The sequence below is a fragment of the Cupressus sempervirens genome, chromosome 8, assembly GCF_028749045.1.
Source record: "Cupressus sempervirens isolate cs-2001-9-10 chromosome 8, ASM2874904v1, whole genome shotgun sequence".
Lineage (NCBI taxonomy): Eukaryota > Viridiplantae > Streptophyta > Pinopsida > Cupressales > Cupressaceae > Cupressus > Cupressus sempervirens.
In genome coordinates this window covers 282,348,145-282,355,363 of record NC_143125.1, presented here as the reverse complement: position 1 = coordinate 282,355,363, position 7,219 = coordinate 282,348,145, and positions in this window count along the sequence as shown.

Sequence of the window (7,219 nt, the reverse complement as noted above, 5' to 3'; positions counted from 1 at the left end):
AATTTATGATCTTTTGTGTTATGCATATATGCTTAGGTTGGTAGTCGATCATTAACCATAATGATTATAAGGATGTTAGTATAAAATAGAAATTTTAATGTAGGTTGTTATAAGTTTGAAATTAAAAGTTTAAGTCGATATTAGGACTTTTGAATTGAAATAGGCTTAACGTTATAACTAGTTCAATACTATTTATGAGTAAGTTAATTGTAACGATTGACATTTCAATATTGAACCTTAAATTTTAATAAAGTTTGAACAAGGTTTAGTAACTTATCGATTCATTGAAATTGTACTAGTCATAAATTGTAATAGTAAATAATTAAATTAATTAATTAGATGGTTACACGTATGTTTGGAAAATTTTAAGGTTAACTAATAACACTAAGCCTAGAGATATTGATTGAGGTTGTAACACTTGCTCATGATTAGTTCTATTAGAGTTAAACCCTTAAAACTTTTCGACTATGTTATCTTATTTAATCTTAGTCAATCCTTTGAGCATTTGTTGACCCTATCATCTTAAATAGTTTTTAAAAAAAAAAAAAAAACTTGTGTGTGTTTTGCCCTCACTTTTGGGCATGACACATTTCTATTTGTACATGTAGTTCCTACCCCTAAGTCGCATTACAGTCATCCTTGCCAAACTCTTTTAGGCCAATTTTATGTTTGATGATTAATATTTTTATTTTAGAGATTATCAGATGTTGTTTTGCACTCAGTTTATTTTATGATGATATTACTTGGTACTCTATATTTCATGCATTTATGATGATTATTCAATGTTTTCAGTTATTGATGATGATCAGTTAGATGGTTTATTATCACATGTACTTTCTTATGGATACTTACCCCATACTGCATGTGTATGGTGTGCGTGTTTGTTTTCTTTATGTATGGTGTTTTTGATGTGGTCAAGGAAGGGAGTCGTAGTCACTTTCGAGTTGGGATCTACACGATGCACCAGTTCTTGCCATTGTCTGTTTGTGTCTGTACATCCGTGGATTTTATGCAGGTTGCAGGTACCAGGTATCGACTTCCCTGAATTGCCAGGATGAGCGTACCCTATCGCATTATCTCAATGGTAAGAGAGGGTAGATAAACTCTTAAGTCCAAATCCTAAACCCTTTAGCCAATTGTCCTAATTGATAATTAGTACAAGTATCTGAGTTAAGTACCATCCAACTACATCAAATAATGTAATTTCATGATTATAACCCTTTTGTTTGATTTAGTATGTATTTTTCTATGATGGGTTTTCATATGTTGCTTTATGAGTCCTTGATGTATTTTCTATTAATTAAGTCTAATTAAAAAAGATTAATTAATGATTTAATTTAATGGAGAATTAATATGATATCTTTAAATATTTAATTAATTGAGAAATTAATTAAATAAAAGAATTAAAATTTGGAGATAAAAATTTAAGGATAATTTAGAACATGATAATATTTATTTAATTTAATAATAATATATTTAGAGTTCATTTTTAAATAAATGCTAAATATTATTGTTATTTAAATTAATTAAATATTTTAGCAATTAAGTTTCTAAATTAAATTAAAGTTGAAAGATATTAAATTGTTAAAGTTTCTAGATCGCATGATGTGAGCTTGAGTTGAAAATAAAAGAAATAAATTAAAAGATAAAATAAGTAGAGATAATAATGTTATTTTAATTTCATAAAGTGCACATGGCATTAAAAGTAATAAAGATTAAAAATAGAAGTCAAGTGGAATATTAAATAAAATTATTTAATAATTCATTTAAGGTGCATTAAAAGATAAAGCAAAGAATTAATACAAGTTAATTTTAGAGTTAACTCAGTTGAGCAAAGAGTCCTATCAAGTGAACACACAATTACTGCCCCGATTTGAGGAGAAAAACTCCTTATCACAACTTTGGGGGTTCATTTTTGAGGGACACAAGTTTGGACGGCGAATTTGGGAAAGAATTTTTGGGATAGGAATTTTGGGAGACATCTTTTGGCAGCGAATTTCAGAAGGAGAATTTTGGAAAAATTTTCAGAGGAAGGTTATTGAAGAGGAGTGAATTCTCTCATAGTTTTTTTGGGGTTTTTGTATTAGCATCAGGATCAGGTAGGGTTTTGTGATCTCTGATTAATTATGCAATTTTCCTTACTTCTTGTCTTCTTCGTGCCTATAGATTCTCTGTGATGAAAATTTAAACCTTATAATATTGAAAATTTATCAAATGCATGTCAATTAACTTCCATATACATAAGACTTAAATGAGAAGGGTTTGAATTTAAAGATAAAATTTTAAATTAAGAATTTGGATGGTTGATAGTATTCTTCTCTATCAAAATAAAGACGGAGACAATTTCAAAATAAAATTTTATATATTTATTTTTAAAATAATAATAATAAAATTGCATTATGAATTTTACATATATATAAATAAATAAATAATTAATTAAATAAATAAAACCTGTGAATGTAATGTGAGTGGAAAAATTGATTGAATAAACAAAAATTATTTTATAAAAGAGCGAATTTAATATAAGTTAAAAAAAACTTTATTTATAAAATAAAAATAAAAAATAAAAATAAAAAAAATAATAAAACATATATTATGGGGGGGTCGTTGACCCACACCCCCTACCATCTACGGGTTGCATGTCGCAGGATGTACTGCTGCGGCAGTAGTACTGCTAAGATAGTAGGTACTGCTGACGCAACAATACCCTACGCTGCAACTAAAGCCACAAGCAACAATTTTTATAAATTGCTTTGTAAACATTCATTTTACAAAAAAAACTATATTATATGTCCTTTGTTATATGAAAAGGAAAATTCAATTTTTGTTATAATTTTTTAATAATATAAATTTGTAATTATTTTTATATAAATTTTAAATATTGATTATAATTTTATTAATAAATTTTATTAAATAATAATTTTATTATTATTTTAATAATAAGTTTTATAATAATTATTAAGTGGATTAAATTCTAAATTTTTAGTTGTTAATTGATTAAGTTAATTAACGATATAAATATATATATATACATATATTGTTTTAAAGAAATTCAAATGTTAATGATTGTTAATTAATTATTAATAATTATTAAATAATTATTAATTATTAATATTTTTTTAAAATTGTAAATGAATATTGAAATTGAGTTGCGCTAATGATAAATAACAGTTAATAATGTTAAGTATGTTTATCATTTAGAAATTTGATTTTTTTTTAGGTTTGGGTTTATGTTTATTTAGTAATCAACTATTATAATTATATTAAATAAATGATTACTTTTAAAATCATGATATGATTTGATAAACAAGAATGAGTCTAATTGCAAGGGTAAAAATTTTGCTTCTTATCTACTTGGAAACCTCATTGATTAACATGTTTCCAATCAAACCAAAACTTGATAACTACATTTTGTTTTATATATGATGTTTGTGTTTTGGGGTTTTTGGGGATTGATTAGATGTTGACTAGCTAAGGTTGTTACCAGAGGCTCGGGGGATTTTGTGATTGAGATGATATGTTGTTTTGTTCTCGATCTTTCTAAACCCAACCATGGTGATGTGTGATATGCTCTATGATGTGATGTTTTTACTGGTTGTTATTGATGTCCAATTTCCTTGTGAGAAGCTGAGGTGTATGTTTATGAGATACCTGACTTTACCATTTTGAGTCATCGATCAGTTATATTTGATTTTCCTTCTAGTCACTTTGAGAGGACTAAGGTGTTTTATTTTCTTTTGGTGATGTCATGTTGTGACATGTGTTGACTTGACCATTTTGGAGCCTTTGATCAGTTTTGTGTTCTATTATTGGGATTCTTTCTGGTTGCTCGTTGGAGAACCATGGGATATTGTGATTTATCATTGATGCCTTCAGATGCTAATAGAGATTTGTTGTGATCATTATGATTATTATTTGAGGCTATTCAGTTGCTCATGAGAACTGATCTGATGATTGTGGATTATATTTATGATGTTTTCAATCGCTTGTATAGGACTGAGGTGATTTTATTATGATTCTTGATTTTGTGATTTCATGAACCTAGGGTAGGTTATCTATGTGTAGTGTCAGGAAGTGGCTTGCAATGAGGGACGGGAGACCCGAAGTGGCTCTGGGCATGACTCATTGTAAGTTTTTTTTTTTTAATAAGTGAAAACATCTCACTTAAATACTGACTTAAATAAACCTAATAAGATAACTCTATGTTCTCTCCCATGCCTTGAGTGCTAGTACAGACTAGGATGGTATAGAGAGAATGCTTGGTTATGACCTTGCATTCCGTAGTATGCCTCGCCAGTATGAGAGGATACTAGTGGCCACAGAATCACAGGGGACCCAAGATTCCTAAATGATTGCTCGGGTAACTTCCAACATGACTTTTGCGATGACACTTTCCCGCTTGCATAGTAGGTTCCTTATGTGTCTTTGTTGTGCCTCTAGGTCTAGATGTCTATGTATGTTGGAACCTCTGAGTTAGTGTACTTTTAGGATTTCCCAGAATTAGAGAGTACTTGTGTTTTGTGTTTTGATATCCTATTTGGGACTTGAGACTATCTCCTCAGCGCAGTGAGAGTGGACCATTTAGGTTCCATGCGGTTGAGTGGTAGTGCTTTTACTCTTACCATTGATATCCGTTTGTAGTCGTCGTGGCTGGAGCTTTCTTGGTTGGCATTTACCTTCACTATGTTTTTGGATTATTATGATCGATGTTTAGATTTTATGATAGATGTTTTATAATTATGGATGTATGGATGTATCATGTATGGTGGAGGATTTCATTTATTTTACTGTACTTTGTATCATGGATTTGAGGATGGTGTATCTTTATTTCTACATATGTATATTCTTTTAAGCCTTTCATACCCTGTGACATGTACAGTGGATGATTGAGCATTCTGAATTAATTTGCCAAGAGGCATTTAGAGAAAATGTATATTATGGACATTGGATTTTCTTATTATTCTTTCATGTGGATGTAGTAGTTGTTAGACTTAGAATTAATTAATTTTAAATGTGACTCAACGTCTTGGAATCCTTAAGGAATGTAACTTGTTATGTATGTTTGTTGATGATTGCATGTTATTGCTTCCGCTACTATGTGTTTGATGTGTATGTTATAATTTCTTTCTTTAAAAAAAAATGTTTAGCAAACCTAGTAAAAACTTTAGGTTAATTCTTTTGGATCCCTTGGTGGGGCGTTACAATACACCACTATGGGACACTTGTTATAGTTTTCAATGTAAAATGATTTTTCTACATCAAAACTTCAATCCTAGTTTATAACCAAATTTAAATTTAAAGAGTACTCCACATGTGATTTTTTAAACCATGATACTTATTTTTGAGATAATCTTATCAAATTTGTACTTAATTTATCTTCCACAAATTTACATAATATTAGTTTTTTACTACAAAATAGATTTGATATTGTAACTAAATATAGGTAAGCTTAATCTACTTTGTGGAGCTTTGAATATCTTCTCCTTGGCGATTTAACTTCAATAATTTTTTAAAACCTCCAAACTCTGAGAAAAACAACAAATCTCTATTTACATGGTGCAAAAAGATCTGCAAAAGGAGGTCCTCGTCTTATTAATATGTTTTGTGCTCCACATGGATAAGTCCTTTCTTCTTCTAATGCTAGTAGTATGAATCCATCCAAATCCATGTTTTCATATGAAGTAACATCAGAGTCAACAGAAGTAGAGAGAGAGAGAGAGAGAGAGAGAGAGAGAGAGAGAGAGAGAGAGAGAGAGAGAGAGAGAGAGAGAGAGAGAGAGAGAGAGAGAGAGAGAGAGAGAGAGAGAGAGAGAGAGTCAAAGTAGAATGTTGCTTTGACTAGTCTGAACCTAATTTTTATGTGAGTAATTTTGGGAGAAGAGTAATAACTTTTATTCTAGTTATCATTTTGAGCTATAACTTTGGAAAAATGTGTTTAACTAACATGTATACTCTATCATAAAATTAATTATTTTATCTCTTCATTTGTGAAAGTCGTGATCATCTCTTCTCGAGTGGAAAATTATGTGCTAGTTTGTTGATTCAGTTATAAGTTTGCAAAATGTGCAAGATTGTTGTGATAAGTTATGGAGTTGTGATTATGTGATTTGTGGGTCCTTGTGAGAGAGAGAAAAAACATCAAATTCAAATGTAATCTAAACCTGCACAAATGCTGAACAAATCACTAAAATGTCAAATCTCACTGTCAAATCTAGATAGTACATAAAGAATGACAGAGCGTATAACAATTTCCAAGTCAGTCTCGTTTGTAAAGAATAAAATATCTCCCACAATTTTCTCGGGTCTAAATTTTCACGACTTTTTTGAGTGGAAGAAAATCACTCATGTCGTAAAGGAAAGTAGGAAAACGTATTTTAGTGTAAGAATTTCTATATATAAATATTGTAATTAATTTAAATTTCAAAAATATCTTAATCTATTAATATATGGGTAAAACATTATTATTAATTTATATAAATGAATAGCGAAGGTAAATGTTTTTATTAATATGTGGTAAATATTTTAGAATATATATATATATAAAATAAATTTAAAAATTACAAATAAATACTTTTATTTTTGTAATCATAGTATGGAAACAAGTTCAAGGACAAATATCATGTATATATGAAAATATTCAAATCTTTAAAGGATTAACAATATCTAGATAAAGAATGTGAGAATGTTCTCAATTAAAGTATAAGCATTAGTACATACATGATGAAATGGGCATGTAAACATATATGATAATAAAGCATGCAAAATGTATGTGTGCTAGAGATACACTTTTTTTTTTTGGAAAACTCTTAAAATATTATATGTAAAATATTATTTCTTTCATATCAATCAAATGAAATATGAGTATGCACTACCTTATAAATTTATGATTATGCTTAATAATGCTTAAATGAAATAATAATCGATACCTCTAGGATAAGTAGCTTTAATTTTATATTTGAGGTTTTCATTATTTATTATAGTTATGATTATTGAATGTCAACTAAAAATAAAGGTATTGTGTTTATTAGATATATATTTTAGATTTAAATTCAATAATTTAATTTAATTTTCTACATACAAAATCATTTTTATAAATATACAATTGACGTTTCTTAATGTGTACTTTAATTTCTATATTCATATGGCTATCTTTACTTTACTTCTTTCTCTCATAATAATACATATAATTTTATTATTCCATTGATTGTACCAGATGTAA